This window comes from Protopterus annectens, chromosome 7.part1, assembly GCF_019279795.1.
Source record: "Protopterus annectens isolate FY-2018-M chromosome 7.part1, PAN1.0, whole genome shotgun sequence".
Classification (NCBI taxonomy): domain Eukaryota; kingdom Metazoa; phylum Chordata; order Ceratodontiformes; family Protopteridae; genus Protopterus; species Protopterus annectens.
This window is the reverse complement of record NC_056740.1, coordinates 78,827,064-78,846,843: the sequence shown is the minus strand read 5'-3', so window position 1 is coordinate 78,846,843 and position 19,780 is coordinate 78,827,064.

Below are 19,780 nucleotides of genomic sequence, written 5' to 3'. Positions count from 1 at the left end.
CCTTTATCCTCTTGGTGAGGAACTTTTAGGGTCTTTCCAACTGCTGCAGTTGTCGGGTAAGATACATCCCAAATGGGGCATTGTACTTAATCATTGGCCTGATAAGAGAAGAGTACAGGGGCACAATGACCTCTCTTGATCTCGATGTGAAACCCTTCATGATAAGGTGGGCAATATAGAAGGTCTTCCTAACCACTTTGGCAATGTGCGTGTCAAATGAGAGGTTACTGTCAACCTGGGTCCCTAGATCCCTGATTACCTCTTCCGTACTTAATGGATTACCACCTATGTGGTAATTTGTGGGTACCTTGTTTTTCCCAAAGGGTATGACTACATTTTTTGGCGTTCAGCTTAAGGCCATATATATATATATATATATATATATATATAGCTTGGCGGTATAGGGGTGCAGCCCCCCACATTCAGGGGTGTGGGGGATGAAGCCCCCCCTCCCCAGTTGTGTGGGTTTATCTTAGTGTGGTGTATGCTAGAGGGCCAATGGTTCCTAGCCCTGGAAAAAAATTACGTGCTTCGCTGTAATGGGTTTCGCTGTTTAACTGTCAATGAATATGTATTTCGATGAATATGCATTTCGATGAATTAATATAGACCCAATACTTTATTGCTATTTTTTGTTTTTGCTTATTCCATTAACAAAACCTCCTTTTGGCTAATGAAGTTTTTGGAGTATGGATGACACTATATATCTGATAGTAATTCTAAGATCAGTTGATTGAGAGTTGGGGCTTGATCTGGATTGCAGGCATCCTGTTACTGCATGTTTATCTGCATTTCCAGCAGGGTATATGAAGGAAGAGTAAACTGACATGATACTGAAAAATAAATGTCTCTGTTGCAGTCACAATCATTTAATAAACACATAACGTGGGCTTCCATGTGAGCATATCTTTTGATCTATGAGGAAATTAAACATGGAATAAAATGGAAAATGAAAACAGTTCCTGCAAATAATTAGGAATGGGAAGCTTTAGAGCTTTGCATGTCTTAACCATCTATGGCCAGGTGTCACTGATGCAATTTACCACCCATAAATAATGACACATTAGCAACACATTTTATTGTAGATGCTAAGGGAAAGAAACATCTCATACATCTTAAACATTTGTTAACATGAAATTATAGTTATGCAATCTTTCATTGTTATAAATAATATAAGAAATGATTAAAGTGAGAAAAGACAATAATGAGAAAAAATGAAAATGAACTGAGTGCTAAAAAAATGTATATATAAAATGATAACTACATGTTTAAATGAGAATATATCTGTATATGTGCTTATATATATATATATATATATATATATATATATATATATATATATATATAAAACAGGTAAGTACTAGGCTAGCTGCATTTCTGGGTTATGTTAAGCTTAGCCTTTTTCCCTTAAAGTTGAGAATAAAACCTTGTACGTTGTAACCGTGAGGTAAACACTTAATCATCATGCCACTCCTCAACGGATATGGGTCCATATGTTTTCCTTTCTCTCTTCCTCTTTTTTAAAGTGCTCTTGATTTACTGAAAATTACAAGACCCAATGCATGAGCATTTTAAAAGTATTACTAAACTTAATAATATGTTACTGCCACTTATTTTTGGTAAAGTAATTGATGATATATTGACAACCCACTTCTTCTAGTCCACACAAATTCATTATGAGAGATACATCTATATCAAGAACCTAGAATCCAGGCTCTCTCACTCTCCAGTCAGTTTATCAGATGCTAAACAGGTAGGCAACATGCACACCTCACCTCCTGCACCTACCAAACCAACAACACATAAACCTTCATATGTGGAGGTCCTTACCAGAAGCTTACATAAACATCAGAGACCTCACAAACACAAACACAAGCACCATTCACATAATACATCCTCTGCAGAACCTAGTACACATAATATATCACACACCAGTGTCTGTCTCCCCTGCAATTTCGGTTATTTTCAAAGGCTCTATCCACCCCCATAGTGCCTTTTTAGGTAATGTCACAAGAACAAAATTCCAACATAAAAATGTCCTCTAAAAACAACCTCAATGTTAAGCTGCCAAACGCTAGAAGTCTAAACCAGAAGCTGCACTCACTGGAAGCAGTCCTAACCTTGGAAGACGCTGACATTTGTGCAGTCACTGAGATCTGGTTTAAGGCTGCAGATAGCACCCAGCTATACCAGGTTAAATTTCCTTCCACACGTTCAGACCAGAAATTGAAGGCATGAGAACTAAAGGAGGTGGTGTATCAATATTCATTAAAGATAAACACACCTCTAGACTGGATAAATGGCATGATTCCCTTGAATTACTTCAGGTGCAATTGGCTACAGGCAAGACCCCTCTTCAAGTCATTGCAGCTACAGGACCCCCTCAGTGAATCATGACATCCACTCAGCCTACTTGTATCTACTTGAGTTAATCAAGATACAATCAAACACCCTGGTTTTAGGTGACTTTAATTACCCATAAATTGACTGGGGAAATTATATGTGTTCTAACTCATTTGCCCAAAGGTTCCTGGACTTTGTTAATTCCAATTTCCTGGACCAGCTGGTTGACACACCCACAAGGGACTCAAACATCCTGGATCTGGTGCTCATCAACATGGGGGGCCACTGCACCACCCCCAGTGTGTGTGACCATCCCTGTTGAGATCTGACCACAAATCAGACTCACTAGAAGTAACTATAACAGAAGATCCCCCCCCCCCCCTTCACAACAACTAGACTAAAAAAATTCTCCAGGGCCAATTACAACCTCTTAAGTGACAAAATACATAACTTCATAGCCCCTGTCCCCACCGATGGAACAGGCAGCTATGCTACATTATACACTATTGCTTTATATGATCACTTGTACAATTGTATTGACTCTGATGTACCTAATATAACCAAAGCAAGATCTTCAAGGAAAAACAAACCTGCCTTGTGGACAACTGCCATTAATAGGCTATACAACAGGAGAAAGAAATTGCTATCTAAGAGCAGGAAGGAATGGTCTCAAAACTGGAAACACTCCCTCCTCAACTTAAACAAGCATGTAAGACTCCTAGTAAAGCCCTCCAAAGCTAAGTATGAATCCAACTTAGCTTCCCTAACTAAGGATAACCAGAATGTGTTCTTTAGTTATATCTGTAACCTCAAAGTTAAATCCCAAACTTGCTCTGAACTCATAGTTAATGGTACTATATATATGTATATCTATATATATATATATATATATATATATATATATATATATATATATATATATATATATATATATATATATATATATATATATATATACAAAACCTGTGGATATAGCAAACCTTCTGGCTGACAGGTTCAGTGAAAACTTCAGTCCCATGTCCCCGCCACATATACCCCAAAGCATCTGTAACACCTGTCCCCCACTTAGTATCTCTGAGGAGCAGGTCTTAAACTCCCTTTTCAAGGCCAAAATCACAGCCTCGAGGGGTCCAGACAACATCCCGGGCTGTGCTCTACATGGGTTAAAACAGGAATTAGCATCACAATTGGCACAATTTTCAATCACAGCTTAAGCACTGCCTTCATCCCAGTAGAATGGAAAACAGCTGCCTTCATTCCTTTGCATAAAGGGGGGGTGCGTCCATGGGCCATAGACCCATTAGCCTGACCAGCCTTATCTTCAAGGCCATGGAACGAATCATCATAGACCTTATTAATAAAGATATAGGAAATCTACAAATGCTTGATCCCACCTAGTTTGGCTTTGTAACATTGGAAGATCATGGCTGTTAAACTTGGTGGACTTATTCAAGACAGTCAACAAAGGCCTAAACGAGTGCAAATCTGTGCATGCGACCTACCCAGACTTAGCCAAGGCCTTTGTTACAATCCTCCACTCAGGCATCACTGATAAACTCACCCAGCTGGGTATCAACCCATATATTGTCAGATGGTTTGCAAACTGGCTCACTGATAGAACTCATACAGTCAAAGTAGGGTACTCTACCTCTTCTAACAGACCTGTGACCAGTGGTGTTCCACAGGGATCAGTTCTGGGACTCCTACTGTTTGGAATCTACTTCTCTGAAGTACAAGCTAAAACTAAAAGATTGTGGCTAACAAAGTTTGCTGATGACTGCAAACTGTGAGCAATCATTGAAACCCCTAGTGATGTCAACATCCTGCAAGAAGGTCTTACACAGACTAATGACTGGTGCCAAAGTCATGGTCTTAACCGTAACACAAAAAAATGCATTATCATCTCCTCCTGTAAGGGTGATGTTCCCGCAAACTACCACATCAACAGTAATACCCTAAGCACACAGTCAGTGGTAAGAGATCTGGCACACAGGTTGACAACAACCTTATCTTTGATCACCAAGTCCCCACAGTGGTAAGAAGGGCATTTTATATTGCTCATCACATAATTAAGGGTACTGCCTTCAGAAAAAAATAAATTATAACTCATCTATACTCTTCCTCATCAGGCCAGAAATAGACTACAACACTCCCTTTGGTAATTTCCTTTCCAAACACATGCAGCAATTGCAGAGACCACAAGGTTTCCTTACAAAAAAAATTAAGGGTCTTCAAAATTTGTCTTATATGGACAGACTGAAATCATTGTCACTTTACTCTGTGTCATACAGACTGCTCAAAGTTGACCTGTGCCTTGCATATAGAGTTAGAGTGATCTCTGACCCAGCTTTAACAGAAATGCTGCACATTCACAGGTAAAATGGCAGACAGGTCACTCACTCCAAGGACCTTAACCTAGTATTTGACATCAACAGAACTTTCTGTAGACACAGATTTGTCTCACAGAGTTCGTCCCACCTTTGGAACAAGATTTCTCTTCTTGTTAAACAAAGCCTCACATTGGTTCTATTTAAGCATAATTTGTACAATTGGATGGGTAACCTGAACCAGACACCCTTCGGAACACAGGTTGAACTTGACTAGGCTTGTAAGGGCCTTGAGGCCATTAACCTAGTAACCTCCTACGATCCTATGAAAGATACATTTGCTAATTATGCGTATTGAACTTATTAAAAGGAAACTCTTACCTCAGAATCAGCTGCTATGAAAAATAAGCTAACATGTACAATCCTTATTTATCATTATTATGCTCATTTCTCTTATATCTTAATATTTCATTGTTCATAATACTTATCACTTCTACCATTCTAGTCAATTTTATGATAGATAATAAAGTGCCAATGATTATTTCATCAAGAGGTTGCTTGTATAATACATTCTAGCTCTGTAATGTATATACTCTGCAGAGTACTTGAAAATGTTGAATATTTAGGTTAGTTATATCATTTTGGATAACATATCATTAAAGAAGGTAGCTTACTTTGATTGCATACTAACTAAACTAGGATGTTTTTTTGTAATTCCAGTATGAATTATTTATTTGGTTAATGTTAATGTTGTTATTGGTTAAGCATTACGTTTTATGCTTGTACTACTTATTAAAAACAATTACAATGGGTTGCAAAAACTGATATAACATTAGTTAAACTTAATAAGAATATATGAATATCAATATTAAATGGATAAATGTTACTAAAGAGGGAAGCAATTAAAAAGTAAAGCAATACTGATGTTCATTTCATCAAAATTAACTATTCTACAGATGGACATACATGCAAGAGTGTTTGTTAGCTTACAATTAGCATGAAATGCACTTTACTTTTGCAATATATACTTTCCCCCTCTCTCTTTGAATTATTTGAGTAAATGGTCTTTTATCAGGATTGTAGAAAAATAATTTATTAAGGGACTGCAAATCAAATTAGGCAGTATAGAATAAGATATAAATGGACAGAACACCTGTCCATTGGTCTCATACTAAACATTCAAAAGATTAAACACTGAGCTTTGCCTAACTTTGTATATACAATTTTTTCTATGACTTCTCACAGAGATTCATGACAAACTGCTGCAGGTAGCCATCACACTATAAGGGAAAAGTTATGCCTGGTTTCACTGAAAACAAATACTAACAATAAACAATTGCTCTAGTGCTGTTTTGTGTTGATCTCATCATCACGAACATGGGAGCACAATGTTCAACACCGGAAGTATACCCCTCACTGGTGAGATCAGATCACAAACTAATCTCGCTGGAGGTCCTCATCCCACCCCCACCTGAAATAAAAAAGACCACAGTAAAGAACTTCTCGAAAGCCGACTTCACACTTCTAAAGACTAGTGTGGTCTCCTTTAAGGCCCCCGAGCCGACGGAAAACAGTACTCAAGCCGCTGAATCACTTACAAATGCCTTCTACCAGCACCTGCAGGACTGCATGGATAAGGCAATCCCAAGCAAAACAAAGACTCTTTGTACCAAAGCAAAAGCCTCACTGGGTGGACCCCAGCCATAAACAAACTCTACAACAAAAGGAGGAAGCTACTACAAGATAGAGCAAAATCCTTAAAAGGTAAGACACCCTTGATCACTATAAGTAAAAACTAAGAGCTCTCATAAAATCATCCAAAGCAAATTTTGAGAGAAAATAGCTAAAGACTCAAAAGACAATCATAAGGCCTTCTTTAGCTATGTTAAACCTGGGAGGAAACTCCCAGATATGCTCAGAACTAGTTCAAAATGATGTGAAGATTACTGATCCTACAGACATTGCCAACATACTGGCTGACAGGTTCAGTGCAAACTTCTCCCCTCCCCCAAAAGAGAGATATCTATACCAAGCGATTGCAGCCCCCAAACATCTCCAACGCCCAAGTGAGAACTGCTCTCTCCAAAGCAAAAACACAGCATCCATGGGACCTGATGGTGTCCCCGGCTGTGTGCTCCACTCAACGAGGAATTAAACCCACAGCTAGGACAGCTGTTTAATCATAGTCTTACCTCTGGATACTGCAACTGTGGTCCCACTTCACAAAGGCGTTGCCTCCACCGACCCATTAATAGGCCCATTAGCTTGACAAGCCTTATCTGCAAAGCCATGGAGAGGATCATAATGGACCTCATAAATAAAGACATAGGGAATTTGCAGACTTTGGATCCATCCCAGTTTGGCTTTGTCAAAGGCAGATCATGCCTTCTAAACTTGGTTGACTTTTTAACAGTCACCAAAGCCATTGATGAGGAGGCAGTCCATACAGCCTACCTCGATCTGGCGAAGGCCTTTGATACAATACCCCACTCGGGTATCATTGAAAAACTCATCAGCTTAAATGTTAGCCCATACATCACAAGATGGGTTGCAAACTGGCTGAGTGACAGAACCCACAGGGTCAGAGTTGCTGGCGCCATGTCAGACTCAAAGCCTGTCACAAGTGGTGTACCACAGGGCTCAGTCCTGGGCCCACTCTTGTTTGGCATCTACTTTTCCGAGTACAAGCAAACACAGGAGGGTTATGGCTGACAAAGTTTGCAGATGACTGCAAACTCATAGTAGAAAACACATCTGACACAGATATCCTTCAGAAGGGTCTCACAGAAACGGATAACTGGTGCCAGAGCCATGGCCTAAAGTTAAATGCCAAAAATGCAAAACAAGGTTACCCCTAGCTACCAAATAGGTGGCAATCCACTGAGTACAGAAGAAGTTATCAGAGACCGGGACCCAGGTTGATAGTAGTCTGTCATTCGACACCCATGTAGCTAAAGTAGTTAGGAAGACCTTCTACATTGCCCACCTTATCATGAAGGGATTCTCATCTAGATCAAGGGAGGTCATAGTCTCCCTATACTCATCACTCATCAGACCAATGATTGAGTACAATGCCCCATTCGAATGTATCTGACCCGACACTTGCAGCAGCTGGAGAGGCCACAAAAGTTCCTCACCAAAAGGATAAAGGGTCTCAAACATCTGTCCTATGCTGCCCGACTGAAAGAACTCCAGCTCTATTCAGTTGCTCAGAGGTGACCTTTGCCTAACATACAAGGCCATGTCAAACCCAGATTTGATGAATATGCTTCACCTCAAAAATCTAGATCCGTCAGAGCCACAAGGGCGGAGACTTAAACCTCGACACGGCTATTAATAGGACGGATAGATTCATCACCCAAAGACTCCCTATGCTGTGGAATAAAATCCCGGTATATGTGAGGCAGAGCACCTCGCTGGCCTTGTTCAAGAGAAATCTTGACCAATGGATGGGAGATCGCAGATATACCCCAGGATTTACCTCAGTGTCACTGCTCAACAGAGGCACAGCAAAATAATGGGTATAGTTCCCCATACTAAAGGGGTGGCGTAAGCCACAAAACTATGGGCTAGGCTTGTAAATGCCCTCGGGCAGATAGCCTAGTATGAACCTATGAACCTATGAACCTATGAAAACCAGTGCAGGCTTGCCAGTAATTCTGGCAACTCTGCTTATCTCAGAAATAAACAGCTGACCCTCCTGAAATAGAGTAAGTTATTCTGAAGGGCAATTGAAGGTCTTTCTGGAGATTTCTACTAAGGCCTGTAATAAACTTAGAAAAGCACCTTTGAAACAAAACTGCATCTGCCTACTTGCTAACAACTCTACTGTACACCTCCCTTATCTTCACAAACTTATCTTGTCAATTATCCAAGTTGGATCAACCTCACAAAACATTAGCCAGCCTCCCTAGCATGTGACACCACTGTATAGACATCATGCAACTAAAATGGTTAGAACTTTCTAACTAACTACATCTCCAGGAGGTCTGCCTGGAGATTCTACTCAGGCCTGTAATAAACATGAAAAAAACATGGTCGAAGGAAAACTGCATCTGCCTAGATACTGCCAACTCTACTGTATGTTTCTACTATTTTTACAAACGTCAGCTTGTCAGGTAACCAAGGCTGAATAATGTCACAATAAAATAGCAACATTTGTAACCAATCTCTCCATCTGGTAATTAAAATGGTTAGAACTTTCTAACTGCCTTATATTTACCCAACTAAAAACAGGTCCCAAGATCCTTTATCAGCTGATACATGCCCTGCAGAATGGACATCATCTACTTGACATTTGTACTGGAAAGACAAACATATGATCCTTATACAGAAATGCTACAACACATCTGGAGATGCAGTTTAATCCAGCTATATAGCTGAATTATGGAATAGTCTTCCTTTCTACCTCCATCTTCTCAATGGCCCTAGAGCTTTTAAATCATAGCTATTTTTTTATGCATGACTCTTGGTACTGTCTCTGATCTTCCCCTCCTGGATAACCCCTCTTCCTTATATTGAACCCTACTAAGCTAAAAAAAACTTCTGATTGATAATTCCTTCCCTGTATCTTAGATATATCCTACATACATTGTTAAGGCTGGACATTTTTCTAGTGAGGTGCAGTCTTGATAGTGACAAATAATAAAGGGGCCATAGTAATAGATGACTTGATACTGAAACACATGAAAAATTACCTACCGCAGTTTGTCAAAAAAAGGGTAGTGGCTACAACACTACATGGAGCTAGGAAGAGGGATATAAGGAATGGAATTTTGATGTCTGTAAAATATAAATTTGTCTGTCCAACAGTGGTTATCTGTGGTAAAAATGATGTTGTGAAGAACAGTAGAAATTCAGAACAAGTTTTAAAGTAGGTAACAGAAATTACTGAGCACTGTTCTAAGCTTAAAGTAAATATTTTCTTCATTGATAATTTTCTTTCAGCAAAATATGGGGATGAATGTAAAAATGATGCAAATAATGCTAGTTATTTAAATGGATGCATTAGATGGTAAATGATTGAGTCAATAATTCTCATATATGTACATGGGGGGTATATGGTGGTTATGTAAGAGTATTTTGCAAGGGACGGACCACATCTTAGTCATACATCCAACAACATTTTGAGTTCTAAGCTTGACAAGTTGTTAAAGAGATTTTTAGAAGTAGAATTGATTTCTCTCTGATTAAATATGAAGGTAAAATCCTGGGTCAAACAAACCGATATAGCATAAAAGGAAGTTCTGAAACCAACTGCAACAAAATTACCTTTATTTAGCACTTCCATCTCCTACTATCGTGGGACTTTATCAAAATAATACACACACAAGTCCGGAGCTCTTAAATACAATTAATGAATTATGAGTATGTTCACAGTGGAAGTGAAATCAATATCCAGTCCGGAATCATTACCATAAAAGGAAAATATAATTGCAATACATGTTGTGTGATGTATATAGCCTACTGTAAATTATGTTTGGCATTTTACGTTGGAAAAATGGAGAGAAAACTAAAGGAACGCATTTATGAACATATATACGATATTAGGAATAAAATATTTACAGTATAATCGCTTTGTACAAACATATAGAAAAGAATCCTGAACATATTTTTTTGTTTTTTGCAGCAGAGCAGGTAATACATAGCTCAAGAGGGGGACGTTGTGATCTGCTTTTGGAGAGAAGGGAGCTTTGGTTGCAATTATTTTACATGCTTATCAGACACTGGGATTAAATTAGATGGTGTCCATTTCTTGTTTATTAAAACTAAAAGCCCATTTTAGATAACATTTTTATACTATTAACTTTACTATTTTTTGTAATTTGTATCTTTATATGCTTTAATATGTTCTTTACAACATTTTTAACACTTATCATTTTAATGAGCATGAGATTAATTAATTGTATTTAAGAAATCCAGGTCATGTAGCACAACAAGTATGTAAAGTTTATTTTTTTTCAATAATAATTCTTTATTATTTCTCAACTTGTTCATATACACATTTGACCGGGAAATACACAGGTAATTTCCAAACAATACTTCTAACAACAATCCTACAACATATGTACATTATATACATGAATGCTTCCATTTTTAACAGAAAAGAATATAAGAAGAGTCTTATCAATATGTATAGTATCTTATAATAATTTGATTACTGATAAAATTTGACTTTATAGTATTTATATCCAAGGGTTATCCTGGGCTCAGTACATTAAGCCAGTATAATATTGAAAATTTTTCCCAGATCTTCAGATTATTTATATGTTTGGTATGATCATTAATTAGTAATTTGTGAGCTAATATGTGTTTTATCGATAAAGTCTTGAACTTGTCCCAAGAAGTTTGAGATGGATTCAACCAATTTGTAGCTATATAGAGTTTCATTAACAAAAAGATATTCATAAGTATGGTCATTTGAGATCTAGACAGATTATTTGGGTGCATATGTAAAATAGTAAATTACCAAGAAAGCGTTGATTTTTGATAACCCATCTTTTGCAGCTGTAGTTTTAAGGAATTCCATAGTTTGTATATACATTTACAGCTCCAGAACATATGAAGGAGGTCAGCAGTTTCATCTTTACAATATGGACATTTAGGAGAATTTTTAGAGTTAAATTTATGTAAGCTAAGACGTGTATAGTATGCATTATTAAGTATCATGAGTTGGGTAGATGTTAACTTTTGGAGGGAAATTGATTTTATTGTTAAATTAATTGCTTTTAATATTTTATTTTCTTCAATCAATGGTATTTTTTCTTTCCAATAGTTAGACAAAAGGATGTGATCTTGATATTTAAAGTCTTTTATTAGTTTATATGTAGATGTTATAAACTTAGTATCTTGTAAGAGGGCTTGCCATAAATTTGTACATTTTGTTAAGTCCTCATCCTTAATGTTTAAATCTTTAAAGTAGCTTATAGATAGATCTTTAATCTGTCTCAATATGATTAAATATGATTTGGGAAGGTTCATTTCCTGTCTTAATTCATGAGCCGAATAATTCAGATAAGGGTATATATCACGTAGAGTTAAGTGTATTATAAGTGGAAATTTTTTTAGCTCTATTAATTGATTATTAATTCTCAGGTTGGGATTCCTATGAAAAGGTTGTAAGATCATCAATTGTTGGATGAGATTTAATGAACTAAAGAGATTTTGTAATAATGTTATATATATTTTAATATACTCCATTAGAGCAAATGATTTAAAAGTATCTTTTCTTAGGAAAGGTAATGATTTAGGATTAATATTCAGACTCTCAGCATGTTTGTAATTCAATCTTAACCAGTTTGGGGACCAATTATTACTACATGTATCATAATTAGCAATTCTTAAAATTCTATTAGCATTTATTATTAAGTAATATTTTTCAAAGTTGGGTAAATCTAAACCACCTCTATTTTTTGGGGTCATCAATTTGTCGTATGAAATTCTAGTTTTTCTTGGTTCCCATATAAATGTAGCAGATTCCGTGTGAATTTGTTTAAAGAACTTCTTAGGGATTAGAACTTGAGTAGATCTGAAGATATATAATAGTCTAGGTAATACATTCATTTTAATAATTGAGACCTTTGCTAGTGGTGGTAATTTCAAGTTATTCCATCTCCTCAGGTTGGATAGAATGTGATCCCAAATTTGTTTAACATTATTAATATAAAAGTCCTTATTATCTGTGGAAAATGTAATATGTAAATATTTAATCTTTTCTTCAGATTTTACTTGCCCCACCAATGGTAAAAGTGAAAAGGGTTTTGGAGTTTTTAAAGGAAATAAATTGTTTTTTTTAAGGTTTATTTTGTAGTTAGATATTACTGCAAAATCTTCGACAGCTTTTAGTAATTTTTTGGTATCTGAAACTGGTGTTGTACAGTATATATATATATATATATATATATATATATATATATATATATATATATATGCAAAAGCAGTTATAGAAATCTTGGTACCATAAAGTATTGGGGCATTATGGTATACATTTTGTTTAATATGTAAAAATAAAGGTTCTAAATATAAATTAAATAAAAAAGGGGATAGAGAACAACCTTGACGGGTTCCATTTTTAATTTGTATTCTTTTGAAAAAAGTCTTGTTGATATATAAAGTTGTATAGGGATTATTATATAATATTTGTAATGTTCTGATGAATTCTTGCGGTATATTAAAATATGGTAAAATATGAAATAGAAATGTTATGTTAACTCTATCAAAGGCTTTTTGTACATCAATAATAAGTGCATACAAATTTAAGTTCCTTTGATTAGCATAAGAAATTAAAGTATGAAGTGTTAAAATATTGTCACTGGTTTGCCTAGAAGTTAAAAAAACAACTTGTTCATTGGAAATAATTAAATTCATTATTTTCTTCATTCTATTAGCTAAAATAGAAGTCATAATTTTAGTATCAATATTTAAGAGTGATATGGGCCTATAATTATCTGTAACCCCTATAATTATCTGGGTTTTGATGATCTGAATTTTCTTTGGGTATAAGAATTGTTTTGGATGCGTTAAAGTGAGGGTCATTGATTTTATTATTAATTATATAATTAAATGTATATGATAGTATTTTAACAATTGTACTACAAAAAGTTTTATAAAACTCTGAAGTAAGACCATCAGGGCCCGGCGCTTTAAGGGATTTCAAATTTTTAATTGTTGTTGTTATTTCTTCAGTGGAAATTGGTTTAATTAAATCTTGTTGCAATTTATCATCTATTTTCGGGAAAATAATTTTTTGTATAAAATCATTATTAGTCTCATTTGTAAGTGACTTCTTGATCACCATAAATTTGAGAGTATATCAATTCAAAGGTATTGATAATATCTTCAGATTTCGTATATATTTTGTCCTTGCAATGTATTTCCGGAATTTGAAAGGATGATTTAGATTGGTTAATAACTCTTGCTAAAGCCCTTGATGGAGTTTGAATATGATTAGCATATCTTGCAAGCATTTTAGTTTCATGAAATGCTAACCTATTATTCTGGATCAAGAAAAGGTCTTTCTGACATTTGAATAATTCCATTTCTGTTTGTATGTTATGATTTTGCATTAATTCCTGATCTAGAGTTTTAATTTTAGCCTCTAAGATTTGTTCTTCTCTGAGATGGGTTTTTTTATAATAAGAGGCTTTTTGAAGGAAAACCCCCCTTACTTGAGCTTTAGTTCCTGCCCATTCAATATCAGGTGTATGTTGCTGTTTGGCTAATTTAACCAGTAAGGAATTGAGAATGTCTAAGTATGTAAAGTTTTAAAAGTAAACATGCAATATCATTGCCCATATAGGCCCCAAGCTTCAGGAATTGTGAAAAGAATGAATCAGACTTTAAAAATTAGAACTGCTAAATTGTGTAAAGAAATTGGTCTCAAATACCCAGAGGCATTGTCTCTAGTATTATTTAGTTTATGCAGTACAGTTATCAGTTCTAGAGAGTATTCCACAAATGAAATTCTCATGGGAACCTAGGAGAATGCCAGCAACACCCTTGCCTAAAATTCGGAGTTGCAAAATGTTGATGAATCTGTTTTTCTTTATTGCAAGTGTCATTTTCCTTCTCTGCACCACATTCAACAGCAGCTTAGCCAACCTCCCATCATGTTGTTTCATCAGGAGACCTGGTATACATCAGACGTTTTTCAAGAAGACACTCCCTTTAGCCAAGATAGAAAGGACCCTTCCTGGTTCTGCTTGCAACAGGTATAGCCATCTAATGTGAATAATCATCCATTTGTTTCATATGTCACAACAGGAAAGCACTCCCTAGGGAAGGATATTGAGAAGATGCCAACAACATCATTCAAGTCATTAAAGATAGACCCATCGCATAGCATACCAGAGGAAAAAACAAGGAAACCAATGTATCCAGAAGTGAGGTTTAGTGAATCAGCAACATTATTGTGGCTGGAAATAAGGCTTAGTGATTCTTTAACAATGTCAACAATGTTATTGGAAATGAGGCTTAGTGATCGAGCAATGTCATCTACAATGGATAATGACTGGAAATCATCCCAGGATCTGGATGAGTCAAGTGATGAAGCATTGCTTAGAGTACTTCAAACAGTTCAGGACACAGAATGGAGTTTGTTTGGAAATCAGTGCCATATGGACTACAAAAAGAAAGTTTATCACCCTTGTTTGCAAATCTTTAAGAATCTTCTCCAGTCTCAGTCTGCATATATATTCATATGGACTTATTATTGGGACTGCTACTTTGGTATTCATCATCATTTCATTGCATTTTCTTCTTTAAAATCGGAAGCCAAGTACTGAACATTTTTTTTTATCAGAGATAAGATTTTAATTAAAATTATTAATTGTTGATTAAAACTGAACAGAGAAGGTCAGACAGGCTTCCCAAGTTTAATACATTTTCTGCTGCACTTATGCAAAGACAATGAATGTCAGTGATTGCTGGGTGTGTGCACATATTACAGCTGTACATGATGGGGGTATTCCTTTTTCCAGTACCAGCAAATGAGTGGAATGTAGGTGACATTGATAATAAACAAGGGTATAAAGTGTTCCGAACTGAAATGGTAAAACATCTTACGAATAAATTATACACCTGGAAACATTTTAAGGAGAATAATAACTATTGGGTCTACCTTCAGCAAAGGCTAACAGCTATGAATTTAATGCTTCTCTCTGTTTCTAGTATCAGTCGTTGTTAAGCCCAAACCCCACTGTATAAAACATTAAAATTATTTCTTCTTGCACTATTCAGCATTAACACCTGATACTAAAAGAGTTGCCTTATAAGCTGCATTTTCTATTTTTTCCAATCTAAGTTTCAATGCTTAGTCTCTCCAATGTCTCTTTTTTGTGTTATTCTGTTACTTTGTCATTTTCCCTGTGTATTTCTTTATCATTTTTAACTTATTTTTGCAGCATTTGCAAATTTTTAATATTGTCACTACATATTGTGTCAGTCTTGCTATTTGTCTTTATGATGGTTTCCATTCACTCATTAGGTTACTTTATGTATGGATGTATGCATGGATGTCATATTTGTTCATTGTGTACCTAAAGGCATAGGTAAAAAAGGTCCAAGAAGTATCCAACCTAGCCAAGTAACAAATAAAACAAGATAATAAATAATGCCCTCCATGGCAGTCTAGCCAAATAACTGAATTGACATGATAACATAACATCTCACTGCCAAAGACAGCCACCTTGGAAGGGGGTACTGTACAAATGCTGTATAAGCTCTAGCAACATTCATTGCAAAGGTCAGTATGAAATTTAACAGGCAATATAATGAACAGCACATTATTTACCATAGCAACAAACAATAATATCATAGTAAAATTTAATTTAATAAAGCTGCACATTGATCCATTTTTTTATGCATCCTAACTTTTAGAAAAAAATTTGTAAACTCAGGAAAAAAATGTACTTATATTCAAAAACAGTTACAGGACTGTAGGAAACAAGCCAGAAAAACACAAAAAAAGCATCTAAACAGTGGCACAATTCATGTTTGATAAAAAAAATGTATGCACACACATGCATTCACACATGGACACACATACACACACACTGACACACATAGAAATGCACTGCTCTTTCATATTTTGCTACACTTGCTAATGGATAGCAGTCATGCAGGCTTTTCTAAACTACTATTCAATTACTGATTTATTACTTAGATGTTCATAGGTTCATAGGTTCATACTAGGCTATCTGCCCTAGGGCATTTATAAGCCTAGCCAGAATGTGTTTGGCTTTCGCCACCCATTTTAAATTTATTTTGCTATGCCCTTTTTCGAGATTAGTATACTGTGCCTCTGTCTAACAGTGACACAGAAGTGATACCCGGGGTAAACCTACGATCTCCCATCCACTCATCAAGATTCCTCTTGAAGAGAGTCAATGAGGGACTCTGCCTAACCTGGACTGGGATTTTATTCCAGAGTGAAGGGAGCCTCTGGGTTATGAATCTGTCCCTCCAGCATGTCCTATTTATTTCAGTGCTGAGGTTCAAGTCTCGAGCGCATAGCTCGATGGGATTTGGATTTTCTGAGGTGCAGCATGTCCATTAATTCCGGGTTGGACATGGCTTTATACGTCAGGCACAGATCGCCTCTGAACAGGCGGTATGCCACTGAGTAGAGCTGGAGCTTCTTTAACCGGGCAGCATATGGCATCTGTCTGAGCCCTTTGATCCTCTTGGTGAGGTACTTTTGGGGTCTTTCCAGTTGCTGCAGGTGTCTGGTAAGGTACATCCCAAATGGGCATTGTACTCAATTATGGGCCTGATGAGGGATGAGTAAAGAGGCACGATGACCTCCCCTGATCTAGATGTGAATCCCTTCATGATTAGGTGGGCTATATAAAATGTTTTTCTAACCACTTTGGCCACGTGGTTGTCAAATGAGAAATTGCTATCAACTTGGGTCCCCAGGTCCCTAATTACTTCTTCTGTACTTAATGGATTACCACCTATGTGGTAATTTGTGGGCACTTTGTTTTTGCCAAAGGGGATGACTATACACTTTTTGGCATTTAGCTTGAGGCCATGGCTCTGGCACCAGTTGTCTGTTTCTATGAGGCCCTTTTGGAGGATGCTTATGTCGGCTGGAGAGTCGATTATGGCGCCCAGTTTGCAGTCATCTGCGAACTTGGTCAGCCACAGTCCTTCCGTGTTGGCCTGTACCTCCGAGAAATATATACCGAACAAGAGAGGTCCAAGGACTGAGCCTTGTGGGACACCACTTGTAACTGGTTTGGAGTCTGACATGGCAACAGCAATTCTAACCATGTGGGTTCTGTCCTTGAGCCAGTTTGCAATCCATCTAATGACATAGGGGTTTATATTTAAGCTGGTGAGCTTATCTATAATGCCCGAGTGGGGTATTGTATCGAAGGCTTTTGCGAGGTCCAGGTAGGCTGTGTGGACCACCTTCCCCTCGTCAATGGCCTTGGTGACTGTTTCAAAGAAATACTGTATACTGAACATCCACCATTTTAAAATGTCTGTGGAGAAATGCTGCACACATACACACACACACAGACATGCACACGTGCCTCTGTGTGTATGTGGTAAAACTGAATCTAAATGACTGAAACAAACAAATACTAGTCAAACAGTCTAACAAGATAAAGTCGAATGCAAACAATGCCATGTTCTACCTACCAAGATTGTCAGAAAAGACCAGACTGTGTTCTTTTTTTCTGTTTGACATTTATCACAGAGAATTAAGGCTAAGAGCTGTTAACAAGCTGCTTCCTGTACTCCAGGGTTTGATTTTCTCAGCCTCTGTTTGACTACTGTTTGATTCTAAACAAGTCACTTTGCAAGACAGCTCTCTGGGGAAATTGAACAAGGCTCCTCAATGGTCTCCTGAACTGCATGCCTATGAATTTGTGGGTCTAGTAAGCATGATACACCTACATTTCAGTATGTATGCCTCATTGAGCTTTTGTCTAAATGGATTAAACTTCTGCTTATACTGAAAAAATGAACTTTACTGACCTTCAGGGATTTACTTTATATGTTGCACTGAGGTTCTGCTCAAGAAGCTACTGTACATTAAATAGCTTTATATAATAGCATCTGAAACAAACTGTTCAAAGGAAGACTGTGCATAAAGTAATTATAGTCTGTAGCGTGTTTCTCTTTCCAAGTGGAATGTTACTGTTTTGATGTTTGCGGTATTCCTTAAGAAATGCCTTGTGGTTCATCATAACTGCTTAATATAGCTCCATGAAGGCTTGTGGGTTCTGGCAATTAGCTCTAAACTCTACTTCATAAAGATCTTTGTTTGAATTTGTAACCACTACTAATTTATATCAAAATCTATTCCAGATGTGAATCTCTGAAGTTTCCAGTACTGAAACAATGAATATGTCTTGTCCAGTCTAAGGGAAAATGTTACTGCTATGTATACTGTGCTGCAAGAATGTAATACATTTTTTGCATTAAAAATAATGATTGGGTAATTGTGTAGCATGGTTACAAATACACTGAGATTGCTTAGTAAATCTAAGAACTTCTGCTAGCATGTACTCTTTCTTCTCTTACGTAACTCTAGGTATATCTTATATCCGTGTATTTAGACATGTATTAAATCTATATATAATTATCTATATAGATAGATGCAGCTATATGGATACAAATTGTGTGCGTGTGTGTGTGTGTGTGTGTGTGTGTGTGTGTGTGTGTGTGTGTGTGTGTGTGTGTGTGTGTGTGTGTGTGTGTTTGTAAACTGCTTTATATAACCAGTGTGCTTCCCCATTGCCTAAAAAAACTAAAAAAGGTATTCCATTTCAGCACTATTCAGTATAAGGGGATACAAAAAAGCAAGGCTGTATCCAGGACTGTGTATAGCTTCTGAGCAGTGCCAAAGTCTGGTCTTCAATATTTCTCTTAGACGTGCTAGTTCTCTCCTCTCCTGCACTTTTACTAGCTTATCAGTTTAGCACTTTACCAGACTTCTTGTAGCAATTATTGTAGCACACAAAAGTGCTACCAGCACTAAATGTTCTACAAGGAAACAGCTCCAGTACTTATTATTAATACCTGCCCATCAGGCATGTCTAAAGGTCAGTTCCCTGTGCTTTCTCCTATTAACCTGGTAAACATGGGCATCCTAAGGCAATGTAGCAACTGCCTCATGTACACCGACAACCCTCTCCTCTTACATCCCAACACTCAGACGTGCATGAGATGCACTTATATATCCAAATTGGAAGCCACCACTCTCCAGCCAAGACTAGAATATCTTATCAAGAGGAGGTCAACACTTACACCACACCACATGGAACAGATAGCCCTCCAGAACACACACCAGCACTGCCTTTACATAAAAACACCTACCACACACCCATCTTTGCAGAAGCTCTCAGTAAAAATCTACCCAAACAGCAGCGACCTCCAAGGTAGAAACGCACTTGACCACCACAACACAACACTAATCATGAGATACATAACTCTCCTAAACAGTGTGCCACTCAACCAAAGCCCCAAAGGCAGAACAGCATGTGCAACATACTAGTCATAGGTGACTAGATAGAGAGGCACACTGATTTCCCACTCACTAGGTTGAATAAGGAGAAAGTAACAGTCAGCTGCCTGTCAAGTGCTAGGATCCATAA